General features: G+C 43.6%; 1 non-coding gene and 1 pseudogene across 1 annotated transcript; both read right to left on the minus strand.

Moving 5' to 3' along the window:
* Positions 1 to 8,797: 8,797 nt before the first annotated feature.
* On the minus strand, positions 8,798 to 8,898 carry LOC120933994 (annotated as a pseudogene).
* Positions 8,899 to 14,436: 5,538 nt separating this feature from the next.
* TRNAW-CCA lies at positions 14,437 to 14,508 on the minus strand. Its single transcript has one exon. It is a non-coding gene; the product is annotated as a tRNA-Trp (tRNA).
* Between the last annotated feature and the right edge of the window lie 462 nt (positions 14,509 to 14,970).

The following is a 14,970-nucleotide window of genomic DNA, read 5'->3' on the forward strand; positions in this document are numbered from 1 at the left end:
TATCCTACTCCTTCCTGTCCTCTCTGTATGTCTCGCGGGGTCCCTTGTTCGCCAATTTGTCCTCGTTGTCTCCACGTATGTCCTCTCCAATTTGGGTTTTTGTAAGAGGGTCTTATTTGCCATCTTCCTGGAGGTCTGTTTTGAGGGTTGGCCCTTTGAAAACCCCCCTGGTCCCTTTGGTTAGTTCTTTCACGCATTCCTGTATTGGTTCCAGCATTTAGTTCTCTTTCATAGGGGCTTCTATTTCTTCTCGGGGTATTAATTCTTTGGTAGTTAGGGTTCCTGGAGTGTCTTGGTGTGTTATTTCCTATTCCTCTATGTGGACTTCTCTGTTCCCTATATCTCGTAGTGTAAGAAGGGTTTGGAGAGCGATGCCTCCTTGGTGGGGGTGTTTGGAATCTTAATGTCGGTCGGCTGAATTCTTCCTCACTGTCAAATTCCTCAGTGTCAGCCTCGGAGCTTTCTTCCGTGTGTAATTCATCTATATCTAGGAGTTGTTCTTCTTCTATTTGCCATTTATATACCTTATTTGTTTTGTAATCAGTAATGTCCCTTTTGAATTTTTTCTGTTTTTTTGCTTGAATTTCCAAATCATATTTTTTAATTGATTCCTGTAGTTGTAGTTCTTTCTCTTTATAGTCTGGTTTCTCCGCAAAAGGTAATAGTAAGTTTTTTAATTCTAAGATATGAGCTTCTACCCCCTTCAACTTGAACTGCCTTCTTTTTGTGATAACTTGTAAAAGATCTCCTTCGGCTTTATTAAAAAACTGGTACCACTTCTCAGTTAGAGCCGGTTCTATCAAGTGGTCATTGGGATGAACATCCCATCTTAGTCTCCTTGGGGTGATTTTTTCTCGGACATAGGTTTCCAGGGTGGCTATATCCCACCATACACGTAATTGTTTCTCTAATGAGTGTTTGAGTTGCCTTAGTAATCCATCCATATCTTGCCTAGTAGTTGCTTGTTCTTGGTTAAAGATACCTCCTACGTCTATATTCCTATTGCCCATATATCCAAAAATGTCCATGTCTGCAGAATAGTTACACCCTAAGGTGTATTTATAAAAGTCAGTAGTTTGGTTTTTCCGCGCTAGGACTAGGTTATGAATGCTGCTGCCTCCCCTTAAGTACTCTCAAATGAGAGTTAATAAATATATGTGTTGACGTTTTGGGGTAGGTGGCGCTGCTGGTCTGGTGAAGGGCTATCTATCTTTAAATGATATGCAAGGGGGGGACCTCACATCCTAATGGTGGCTATATATTTAAGCTAAACCAAAGGAAGGAACCCAACATTCAGTATTTGCCTATATACTTGCATATCATTTAAAGATAGATAGCCCTTCACCAGACCAGCAGCGCCACCTACCCCAAAACGTCAACACATATATTTATTAACTCTCATTTGAGAGTACTTAAGGGGAGGCAGCAGCATTCATAACCTAGTCCTAGCGCGGAAAAACCAAACTACTGACTTTTATAAATACACCTTAGGGTGTAACTATTCTGCAGACATGGACATTTTTGGATATATGGGCAATAGGAATATAGACGTAGGAGGTATCTTTAACCAAGAACAAGCAACTACTAGGCAAGATATGGATGGATTACTAAGGCAACTCAAACACTCATTAGAGAAACAATTACGTGTATGGTGGGATATAGCCACCCTGGAAACCTATGTCCGAGAAAAAATCACCCCAAGGAGACTAAGATGGGATGTTCATCCCAATGACCACTTGATAGAACCGGCTCTAACTGAGAAGTGGTACCAGTTTTTTAATAAAGCCGAAGGAGATCTTTTACAAGTTATCACAAAAAGAAGGCAGTTCAAGTTGAAGGGGGTAGAAGCTCATATCTTAGAATTAAAAAACTTACTATTACCTTTTGCGGAGAAACCAGACTATAAAGAGAAAGAACTACAACTACAGGAATCAATTAAAAAATATGATTTGGAAATTCAAGCAAAAAAACAGAAAAAATTCAAAAGGGACATTACTGATTACAAAACAAATAAGGTATATAAATGGCAAATAGAAGAAGAACAACTCCTAGATATAGATGAATTACACACGGAAGAAAGCTCCGAGGCTGACACTGAGGAATTTGACAGTGAGGAAGAATTCAGCCGACCGACATTAAGATTCCAAACACCCCCACCAAGGAGGCATCGCTCTCCAAACCCTTCTTACACTACGAGATATAGGGAACAGAGAAGTCCACATAGAGGAATAGGAAATAACACACCAAGACACTCCAGGAACCCTAACTACCAAAGAATTAATACCCCGAGAAGAAATAGAAGCCCCTATGAAAGAGAACTAAATGCTGGAACCAATACAGGAATGCGTGAAAGAACTAACCAAAGGGACCAGAGGGGTTTTCAAAGGGCCAACCCTCAAAACAGACCTCCAGGAAGATGGCAAATAAGACCCTCTTACAAAAACCCAAATTGGAGAGGACATACGTGGAGACAACGAGGACAAATTGGCGAACAAGGGACCCCGCGAGACATACAGAGAGGACAGGAAGGAGTAGGATATCAGACATATCAACATACTCAGGACCCTCATGGGAGACAAGGAAGAATACAACAATGGGACAGGAACATCACAACGGAAGATTGGTCCTCAGAAAGAACCGAAGACCAAGAGGGAAGAGAGGGGGCAAGAAGAAAAAGACAGCGAGAACATTAGGCCAAGGAATTTATAATTTGAGTGAAGCCATTTTTTCCGAAGATGAACTGAAAGTACTTGATTTGGGACTCAAATACGCCCCGGAAAAAAATTTGGATCACTTCAATACGTATATTGATCTTCAAAAATTTATAAGGAAACTTAATTTGAAGAAACATTTTTCCCTGAACCCTAATGAAACAACACAACAACAATCTATTTACAAACAAACCAAACTCAAAAACCGCTCTGTTTACAATCCACAAACAAAAGGCAACCAATGTATTTCGGCCTTCAAGAAAATGGTGGAACAAGAAATAAAACAGATTGAAAATAAAGGAAAGAAACATACAAGAAATATCTGGAAAACCATTAAAGAAATCTCTAAGAAGAAGGGAGTGGTCTTTAGACCAGCAGACAAAGGGGGGGGTCTCGTGATTTTAAATATTAAAGACTATGAACAAGAAATGGAAAATTTACTGAAGGTGGAAGGAACATATAAGAAATTAAAAGGAAACCCTAAGTTCCAGTATGAAAAATTACTCAGAACGTATGTTAAGAAAGGCCGAGATATGCAGATCCTGACTAAAAAGGAATCGGACTATTTGGTAACTGAAGCAAGTAAGACTCCTGTAATATACCAAGTACCAAAAATTCACAAACGACAAGTCAATCCGCCTGGTAGACCCATTATTAGCGGTATAAATTCAGTCTTTTCTAGACTAGGTGAATACCTTGACCAGTACTTGAAACCAATAGTATCCCAGGGGAGATCACATCTGAAAGATGGCACACAATTGATTAAAGAGCTTCAAAACTTTGACAACACAGAAAATCTTTTGCTTGCCACCATAGATGTAGAATCATTGTACACCAGCATAAATCAAACTGATGGCCTTAAAGGAGTAGAAGAAGCGCTACATGAAAAAACGGATATGAGACAGGAACAAATCCATTACATTTTAGAGGGACTCCAACTAGCAATGCAACACAACCATTTCTGGTACAATAAAGAATATAACGTGCAAACAAGGGGAGTAGCGATGGGGGCTCGCTATGCCCCAAGCGTCGCAAATCTATTCATGGATATGTGGGAACAACAGTACATCTATAATCAACACATACCACAAATGAAACTATACAGGCGATATATAGATGATATTATCATCTTATGGGAAGGATCATCTGATACACTTGAACTCTTTATGCAAAAACTTAATCAGAACCGTTTTAACATCAGATTTACGGGTAAATGGCATAAAGAAATTATTGAATACCTAGATCTGGAGATCTTCAAGCATGAAGGATCATTGTGTACTAAGACATACTTCAAGCAAACAGACAGAAATGGGTATATACCCACAATTAGTTGCCATCACAGTAAATGGATATCAAATATCCCAAAAGGCCAACTCCTTAGAATAAGGAGGAATTGCCACAGAATTGAGGACTTTGACACACAAGCGGATCTGTTACTTAATAGATTTGAAGAGAAAGGCTACCAACATCTACCATTACTAAAATTAAAAGAAAACATACGAAATATGGATAGAGCACTGTTACTAAATACAAATCCAAGACCAAAGGGAAATACATATGACACAGCCTTCATAACAGAATATAGCAATCAATATCGGCAATTAGAGAAAATTATGAAAAAATATTGGCCTATTCTCAAAGAGGACATTTCATTGGCAAAAATTCTACCTAACAAACCACACTTCATTTACCGGAAGGCACCGACCTTGAGGAAACAACTAGTACACAATGTGGTGAATCCACCAAAACCAGTTGAATTGTGCCCGGATTTAAAAGGGTTCTACAGGTGTCAGAGATGCCTCCCATGTAAAAAAAGCAAAAAACAAACGCGAAGACGCCTCACCTTCTCATCGAATACTTACCATAAAGAATACCGTATTAGAAAACTCATAACCTGTAATACCACGCATGTGACATATGTGGTTGAATGTCCCTGTAAATTGCAATACATAGGCAGAACCACAAGGCCTCTAAAAGTCAGAATAAGGGAACATATAAAAAACATCCGCAAAGGGTTCCCATACCACAGTTTGTCGAAACATTTTAGTGAAGTACATAACAATGACCCTTCCCAAATGATATTCTATGGCATAGACACAGTACAAGATCACTGGAGAGGAGGAAACAGAAAAATACAAATTTCACAAAACGAAACTGAGTGGATTTATAGGATGGGGACTTTGGCACCAAAAGGAATGAACATAGACATTGATCTTAACTGTTACATATCCAACTACTAACTCCTAAACCCAGAAAATGATCCTATAACAGCTAATTTGATGGTATCACTGGAAGATATAACATAAATTATACAACATACAACTTTTGGGATACAATAAGGTGAAATAAGTCTTTGGATGCAGCCCTTACCAGTTGCAACTATTCCCATCTGGAATTACCACACCAACCCTCTTAAACTCATTCTCGTAGTGAAGGGGAGTAATATATACAAATATATAAAATATAACAGAGAATAAGGGAAGACAAAGAAATATTATATAACCGAATAGCCCAGCCATGGTAACTTTTTGTCTTTTCACACTACCTGGGACAATCCTGAAAGCATGGTACACAACCCGTCCACTGTTCCCTTTAGAGACCATGGTTACTCCAAATCCTTGAACTTATGTAGGAACATTTAACCTAATATACAATGGTAATTGATACAATACCCAATTTAGGTCAATTTACATCCAGGGCACAAATGGTTAAGGGGCTTACATAAAAACTAAATTTATTTCCATCTAAATGATATGTTCCCACACACAAAGACTATTAATATCAACCCTCTATTGGATTCATTAATAAAATACAGCCCCCGATACATTATAGGCACCACACTAATTTATAATATAACGGTGAAATTTATTAAACATCAACTATCAGATTTATAGAGGGACTAATATGATGTAACACATATTTTGAAGTTAAAGTTGATCAATTAAATGGTATGTAAAACGGTACCCAATTTCCTGCTCTATAAAAAGCATATCTGCTACAACCTAAGTTTAGGCTTATACGTATAAATATTTAATATCCTCAATTCCATATACTCCCATTTTTTTGGTTTATCCCCATAAGGGTTAAATTACCTAATTCCCTTGGGTGATTGAGAAGATCATGTCCTTTGCATGTATTTGGCGAACATGCCTCCCCTATTGCATCTGAAACCCTCGATTTGATCAAAGGGGTTTGGCCCCTCCCTGATAGGAGGGAATTGGCTGCCGAATATCATACAAAAATGAGTGTGTAATGACAGACGTCCATCACCTTTGAAAACGTCCATAGACGAAACTAGTCAGGTGACCTACAGCGTCTGTTATCTCACACGCACGCACCGCTACTAGTTACTTCCGGGTACGGACTTTAGAGCCGTGGAGCATCAGCCGCGACACAAGCTGAGAGATACCGCTGGGCCAAACTAAACGCACCGGGCGAGTGTACAAATTAGTTGGAGGACTGGGACCTAGTCTTACAGCTGCTGCCAGCACAAGAATGGGTTTATTTTATTTTATTTTATATTTTATTTATGTTACTCGTTTTCTTGCCTGGGTTGTAGCAATTTTAAAACCATTTATGTACTTGATGTGATCACTTTTTAGTAAAACTGACCATCAAGTCTAGAATCTACTACTTTATGTGGATTTCCTTTATCTTTCATACTATTGAAAACTTATGAGAAAAGACACGGCACCCTGGGAGAAAGCTGCCCCGCACCAGACTGAAATAAGGAGGAGAGGTAATCATCTGATAGCTCCCTGAAGCTTATTTCAGACAAGCCCTACACCCCCTTGAGGGGACATCTGTCCGGTGAGTGGGGAGACAACAGGGGGGATCGCCAGTCAAATCAAAGTGTGAATAGAGGAAAACTGATGAGAGCGGAATAAGAATTATCTGTTTAATCATGTTGGGGATCATATTGCTTAATTAACCCCCATTAAGGAACACCTGATGTTTTTGGTTTTTATTCTCCTTACTTTGGCATTGGAATCTTTTGAATGAAATTGCGAATAATACTTTCTAAACATCTATACAACTTATCGCAGTAGAAACTTTTGGATACTAACATATTAATAATCCAAAGTGCAACTAATCATTAATTGCGGGACTTAAAGCCCAATGTGAAATCTAGCGAACGATATATATATATTTTTTCTTCATATCATTTTTTGCCTTTTTCAACTTGTATTATTTTAATTGAGGACACATTTACTATTACTCAATTTTGAGCAGCACATAGCACTTTAAGTGGGCACAGTTTGAAGCTATAATAGCTTGCATTGCAAAGGATTTTTTACATTTTTTGCAATTTTTTATTTTTTCCCCCTTTTTTTCTGTTTTTTCTGTTGGATTGAACATTGATATTGGATACACACTTTATATATGATACAGATAACTAGCGTTTATCACGGAATAAGAGTTTTTTCACTTGGGGGCCATCTTTATATATATAGATTTTTTCTGCCAACTTACATAATTCATTATATATATTTTTTAGTGAACTAATTACCAACAGAAGCTCGCACATTGGATTATTGAAAATTTCCCAGTCCAAATATAATTGATATTACCTACCAATATCACACTGGGTCTAGGGGACATCAACTAATATCCCTTTCTCTAACGTATCGTTTCTTTATATTTAATTTGAGCCTCTTTCTTAAACATTTTTAAATGTCCTTGGCGGATACACAGGAACCATTCATCAATTGAGAGTGGAAACACACTGCCAATCAATAAAAAGGGGGACCTCACATCCTAATGGTGGCTATATATTTAAGCTAAACCAAAGGAAGGAACCCAACATTCAGTATTTGCCTATATACTTGCATATCATTTAAAGATAGATAGCCCTTCACCAGACCAGCAGCGCCACCTACCCCAAAACGTCAACACATATATTTATTAACTCTCATTTGAGAGTACTTAAGGGGAGGCAGCAGCATTCATAACCTAGTCCTAGCGCGGAAAAACCAAACTACTGAATATCATGCTTATCTGACCACCTATAACCTTTTTCTTTTTTTTTTTTCTATTGAAAAGCCTGTGGCGTGCAAAACACAACCCAAAAACTTCACCCGGTGCAGGGAAAAAGTGCACACACATAAGGAGGTGCAACAAAAACCTGTGACGGGTGCATCGTCAATAGGCCCTCCGAAGAGGGCCTGACCCTGATCCCCCGGGGCGCAAGGCTCCTGACAGGGACTGAGGTTGTCAGTGGTCCATGCAGCCGAAGCCACATGAACCCATCCAAGGCCCATGTAGCCGAAGCCAGCACGGACACAACAGTGAGGCTCCCCCGAAGGGAGACCCCATGAGAGCAGGCGAACTAAGCCAGAAGGCCATGTCCACCCACTCCCAAGACGTTCAGGGCAGGCCCGAGGACCAGCACCCTACTTATCACACATAAAGTGCAGTGCACCAAACAAAAATAAGTGACAAACTAGACAAACACGGGGAAAAATAAAAAGAAAGTGGGGAAGAAGGAAGATGGGAGAGTGAGGTAAAGTGACCAATGTGCAATACATTGGCCGGCCCTCCGGCCAGGAATCAAAAATTCCTCTGGTCCTAGCCAAAAGGCCTGGCCCTAGAGGCAGGTGCTAAAAAAGTGTGTGTGGAGATAAGTGACCAAAAAGGTGCCACACGTTGAGTGTCCCTCACACACTCAGTGCAATGTATGGCACCCCTGGACTGCCACTCCAGGGGCACTATCTCCACAGGCTTTTCAATGGACCCTGGTCCACGGCCCGGACAGCCACGGCCCCCTCCCCACCTCCACCAGAAAGGATCAGGAGCTACAGGAGGCGCACCTCTTTCGCTCCCTACCTAATTAAACCCGAGAGGTACTAGCTGCGCAGCTCCGCTTTCCCTCTCAAGGAAACTGGTAAGGCGGGTTAGGAACCGCATCAAATCCAGGCCAGAAGGCCAGGGCCCCGGCCTTCCGCCAAGATCTCATGCCTCTCTGCTCTCAAACAGGAGCACCCTTCCAGATGGCTCAGACTCGACTAGTGGCCTGCCCCCAGTACAGTCGGGTAGCAATAGCATAGCCCCTGCTGAAACCATCCTTCCAGGTGCCTATCACATCTTTGGATTGCTTCAGCCCTCTACTAAAGAAGTGCTTCAGCGCTCCTCCGAAAACTGATAAGAACAGATACTACACTTGATCTTAGCCAAAAGGCCTAGTGGTCCATTTTCTGTGGTAAGAGGCCCAGTGTGTTGGTGTGTGGTGGAGGATTTCATAGGTCACCTCAGCTTGTCATATTTACACTATGTGTGATGCCATTTCTTGGAAAATTGACTCTTTACGCTCAATGACAGTGGATGTTTATGTAACACTATCGGTAACCAGTCCTGGCACATTTGGCTCTACTGATGCCCAATAGGTACATGTGAATGTCCCAGACCCACTTACTTGGTGATAAATGTCCCAGGCACATTCCTTCTCAGGGTGAAAGTCCTTTTTCCGGGTGGTGGTGGATTGAGAGCGCCAGTCACTTTGAATATGTTTTAAAGGTTTTGATAATGAACATTCATGATACGTGGGAAGGAGGGTGGAGGGAACACAGGATACCTGAGGGTTCCATTAACATTACACAGTCTCTGATCTCATACATGGTCTTCTCACTAATAGCAATCCTTCTGTAACAGAACTCTGCTGGATGGAATTCATCTCATAAATGTGCCACCTTGTCAACTGAGGTTCCTGTGTAGTCTCGGTCTTAGGATACAAGGCAGGACAGCAGTGGGAAGGTTCATGTGGTGCTTCCCAGCTTAGTCAGTCACTTACCATCCCTGTGGTAGGACAACTGCAGCTTTGCTTCTCCAATGGCCAGTAGCACTTCATCTCATCCAGCAGCTTAGGGACACCTCCCATGACCAGAGATGCCTCAACACTCCAGGCCTGAGGCCTAGATAAGTGGATCACACAGACATCCTCTCAAGGGAAATCCTTGGAAGGAAAGAGAAAAAGCAGGAAGTGACTCAGATATTTAATAGCTTTCCCAGCATGCACAGCAAGCTCCCCAAGACCTGCTGATTGACCAGGTATTAAATATATATAATGTGCAGTCATATCTCTAGCACACCCTGCTGGAGAACACTCACACAGCAGGTGACTGAGAATATTCACGAGACACTTAGGCTAAGGTGACCAGATTTTTTAAATGAAATCCGGGGACATATTTTTTCTTTACTAGTAATCGCAACTCTCTGCCCGTCGCTGCCCGCTTCACAGCCTCTCAATCTTACTCTTTGGGCCCCCGGCTACTACTGGATGGGGAGCGGAGGAAGATTACTCCGCCAGGGAAGGCAAGGAGATAGGCAGGTGGCTGGCCAGGATTTGAGCCAAGGCAGAAGAAAATGCGAGTGGAGCTGAATGGGCATGCGCCCGAAACTGAAGAAATATTCCCTCTGCTCCGACCAGCACATGATCATCAGAAGGGAGCACAGATAATGGAAAAAATACATTCCCCCTATGCTAGTAGGCATAGTGGAGCGGGGGGGGTGTAATTATATTTTTTTTATTTTAATTTGGCACGGACTGTCTTTGAAATTGCCCATGTTCCCTATTAAATCCAATCTGGGGACAAAACCAGGGACAGACTTGGTCTGGGGACAGTGTCCTCAATCAGGGGACTGTCCCCTGAAACTGGGGATGTCTGGTCACCCTAACTTAGGCCCCTTTCACACTGAGGAGTTTTTCAGGCGGTTTAGCGCTAAAAATAGTGCCTAAAAACCACCTGAAAAACTCCTGCACTGCATTCTCAATGTGAAAGCCCAAGGGCTTTCACACTGAGGCGATGCGCTGGCGGGAGAGAAAAAAATCTCCTGCAAGCAGCATATTTGGAGGGGTGAGAGGAGCAGTGTGTATACCTTTCCTTCACCGCTCCTTCCCATTGAAAACAATGGGACACTGCTGTAAAACCACTGGCAATGCGCCTCTGCAACCCTTTTTCGGCCACTAGTGGGGGTTAATACCCCACCGCTAGCAACCAATATCCACGGCAATTCCGATGGTATAGCGCCATTATTTTTAGCAGCGCTATACCGCCACCGCACGTCCTGCCCCAGTGTGAAAGGGGCCTTAAAAGTGCACAGCCAGCTGAGCTGACAAATACTACACTAACAGATCACAATACACAGCAAAAATAATTTAGGAAATCACTACATCCCTACATTTATTTACACAGTTCATGTTTGTGTTTCTAGCACTGCATATCTTTATACATTTGGGCCCGGATTCACAGACATCGGTGCATATTTATATATCTAATATACGCTACGCCGACGCAGCGCACAGAGGCAAGAACTGGATTCACAAAGCACTTGCCTCCAAATCTACGCTGGGTTTCTTAGTCGTAACTCGTCGTAAGTGGAAGTGGGCGTGAGCCATGCAAATGAGGCGTGACCCCAAGTAAATGATGGATTGAGCGTTATAAAGATACGAATAACGTAGGTCGCATGCGCTGTCCCGTGGACGCATCCCAGTGCGCATGCTCAGAATCACGTCGAAACAACTGCCTAAGATACGTCGAATCACTGCCTACGACGTGAATGTAACCTACGCCTAGCCATATTCACGAACTACGTAAACGACGTAAAATACGACGGCTGTGTTCCCTGGTCCATACCTTTGCATGAGTTGCGCCTCATATATGGGGAATAACTTTACGCCGGACGTACAACTTACGCAAACCGCATATATAATGATGCGCCGGGCGCAACTACGTTTGTGAATCGGCGTATCTCCCTCATTTGCATATGTGCATTGAACATCTATGGGAGCGGCAAATGAGTCCGGCGTAACTATGCGCCCACGATACGACGGCGTAGGCAAGTTACGTCGGTCGTAGGAAGCCTATTTTCAGGCGTATCTAGTTTTGTGGTAATGGCGCACAGATACGACGGCGCATAGTTACACTTACGCGGCGTATCTTGAGATACGTCGGCGTAAGTGCTTTGTGAATCCGGGCCGTTATGCTTACCAGCTCTGTGCAGTGGTTTTACACAGAGCAGCCCCGATCCTCCTCTTCTCTGGTCCCTTTTTAATGCTCCCGGCCCCTCCCTTCTGTTGAGTGCCCACACAGCAAGCAGCTTGCTATGGGGGCACCCGAGCCGAGCCACAGCTCCTTGTGTCCATTCAGACTCGGAGCTCGGCCCTGGTCCTTCTCTGATCGTGCAAAGCTTTTATTGCTTAAGCCAATCAGGGCTTTCAATGCACTGTGCAGTGGCATAGTGCATTGCGGTCACTCTGCAGGCCGAACAAATGAGCAAACAGACAATTTTTTATTTTATTTTTGAAAGCCCATGGTGTGTGAAACACACTCAAAAACTTCACCCGCTGCCAAAAAAACATGCAGATGGGTGTACTCAAGCCATCTAAAATCAGAGGGTCTTGCCCTAATCCTCCGGGGCATTAGGCTCCAGATGAGGATTGGGGTACTTTACATTTGGTGCGACTGGACAAAACAAGAAGGACACCGTTTTCTGGAGGGTCTGCCAAAACAGACCAACCCAAGTACTAGGTGGGGCACCCCCAAAGGGAAACCCCATGAGAGAGGACAAACAAACCGTGGAGGCCAAGTCCGAGAAGAGAGTGCAATACAACGGCCAGTCCCTTAGGAAGGAATAAAAAAGATTCCTCTGGTCCCAGCCAAAATGCCCAGCCCATGAGACAGGTGAGGGGAAAAAAAAGTATGTGTTACGGTGCAGCGACCGTGGTGCCACAAATCAGAGTGACCCACACTCACAGTGATTTTATGGCAAGTCCCCGGCCTGCATAGGCTTTCTTTTCAGACCCAACCCTCAGCCAGACCAGTGCTGCCCTTCATCCCTGCCAGATAGAGAGCCCTTCCAGGTTTTCTCAGGGAGAGCCACCGACTATAAAGCAGCCTCCACCGATACTAGCCTTTCCATGCCCCCATCAATCCGGTAGATTTGCATATCACCACCCCATATCCACTCCAGGGCGATGCCAGCTGCTCCACCGGACGCTGACAGGAACAGCGACCACACCAATACCAGCCAGAAGGCTGGGGAAACCCAGCCCTTCGGCCAGACCAAATGCAGCAACCATCCTTCCCAGGAGCACCCAATTGTCAGTGAGGTTGATCCTTACTAGAGATGGGCAATTGGTTCAGGCCGAGCATTGGAGGCTTCAGTTTCCAGTCAAACCTATACCAATGGTAGCGTTCAGGGGAATCCCATTACTGTCTACTTAGTCTGTTCAAACCCATGAAAAGTGCTTCCATGCGACTTGGAAACGTGCAGATGCATATTTTGGGGCAACATTTTAGGCCCTATACAGATCAATGAGAGCTCATGAAAAAACATAAAGAGTGAAACACAAAAAACTGCGACGGGTGCCATCGTCAAATGGTCCTCCGAAAAGGACCCAGCTCTGATCCCCCGGGGCGTTAGGCTCCTGACAGGGAAAAGAGTAACTGTGGCCCATACAGCCAAAGCCATATGGACCCATCTTGGTCCAAGCAGCCGAAGCCACAAGGACCCAACATCCTCAGAGGGACTGCCGAAACAGAACCCTCCTTGGTGAGGCTCCCCCGAAGGGAGACCCCATGAGAGCCGGCTCATGAAAAAACAGTTGCACACATATGTAGCACTACCTCCAAAGGAGCTGTGGGTTTGTTTTGGGTGGCATGTTACCTCTATTTCTCTGCTGTCTAGGGTACTGGATGAGAGCTGAATCAAAGTCAATGTCCACACGTTGTGTTTCTTTTTCTCTGCTTTATTTACCGAACGTGGTAAAAGAATGAACAATGGATTGAAGAGGTGAAATAGGGTATAGGTAGCGGGTTCAGGTGTAGAACTTCATAAGAAGCACTCCTGCTTCCAGACATAAACTTTCGTCCCCACTGTAGCCAGAGTGGGTAGTGTGCCCCTGGATAGGCCTCTCTCACTAGTCCTAGCAGCCAGGGCTCTACACGGAACCTTGGTATAGTCTCTGTCACTGACCTTCCCAAAGGTGGAGATACGTTCGGTCCTGAATCCTCTCACTTTAGGATTAAGCACCTGGATCTCTTCTTAAAGAAATTACTTGTGAAATCAGGAAAACTGACGGGCGACCACTGCTCAGCCTTTCAGTAGTAGTGTGTCCTTCAATAAAGTTCAGGCCTTTCTGAGTGTACGAGCCTCATGCTCGGTGCTCTCCAGAACAGGTACTTAATTTGGTGGCTTCCTCCCTCTAGGACGGATAGTGCAGGACCAACGTGGTCCGGAGCCAGGAACTTTGAACAAGCACCCCCGGGCAGGAGGGCTACACACAGGGGTGGTGGGATGACTGCCCAGGGTGGACGACGACCCAAAACCTGTGACGTCTGTCCCTTAAATACTCTCCCCCAGCATGCACAGCGAGGCAATCAACCCTCACTGATTAGCCGCTGAGAAAGAATACCCAACACACCTTGATCTGACTGCTGCCACCCTCGGCCTGGGGTGGTACCGACACCCCAGACAACAATAGTGGTCACCTGCAGAACAGAGGCCCAAATTTGAAAACAAATAGGTCAGAGGTAACTAATCCTCTGACTACCCTCTAAAGCAGGGCCAGCAGAGAAAAACAGCTGCCCGCTACACATGTAAAGTAGCCCTACAGGTTGTGTATTTTTCATTCCAATAACATAGTGACATAGCTGTATGCTGTCACGCATAATACATTTTGCCCCTTTTAAAACAAATTTCATGAAATAGCAGCTTATCAAAAATCAGCTGACCCTGACGTGATTTGAACACGCAACCTTCTGATCTGGAGTCAGACGCGCTACCGTTGCGCCACAGAGTCATATGCAAGACAAGCATCTGTCTTTGCCCTTCAAGAAGACACTTGCTATGTAGACTAGTGCTATTTAGAAATTCTTCCAATAGTTTGAACATGCACACTGGTATATACGCATTAATAATTTATGAAAAACACAGCAAACCCTGCCTGGTTAATACACAGTCATAAAAACCCCAAAGTTAGGTCTCCATACAAGCTGTATATATTCTTGAAGCTGGTTTTGTTTATAATCTTTTTCAGTCCACCTTTGTGTTTTATCCCTTAGAGCAGGGGTACTGAATTAAAATTCAAGGAGGTCCGGTTGCCAAAATTTTCTTTGGGCCGAGGTCCGAATCTCAAGTCTGTGCTATGACTCAGAAAGATTGTAGTCACAGGTGTCCCCATCAGAGCGCCCCTTTACATCAGGTGTCCCCATCAGAGGGCCCCTTTACATCAGGTGTCCCCATCACAGCACCCCTTTACATC

This window comes from Rana temporaria, chromosome 3, assembly GCF_905171775.1.
Source record: "Rana temporaria chromosome 3, aRanTem1.1, whole genome shotgun sequence".
NCBI lineage: Eukaryota > Metazoa > Chordata > Amphibia > Anura > Ranidae > Rana > Rana temporaria.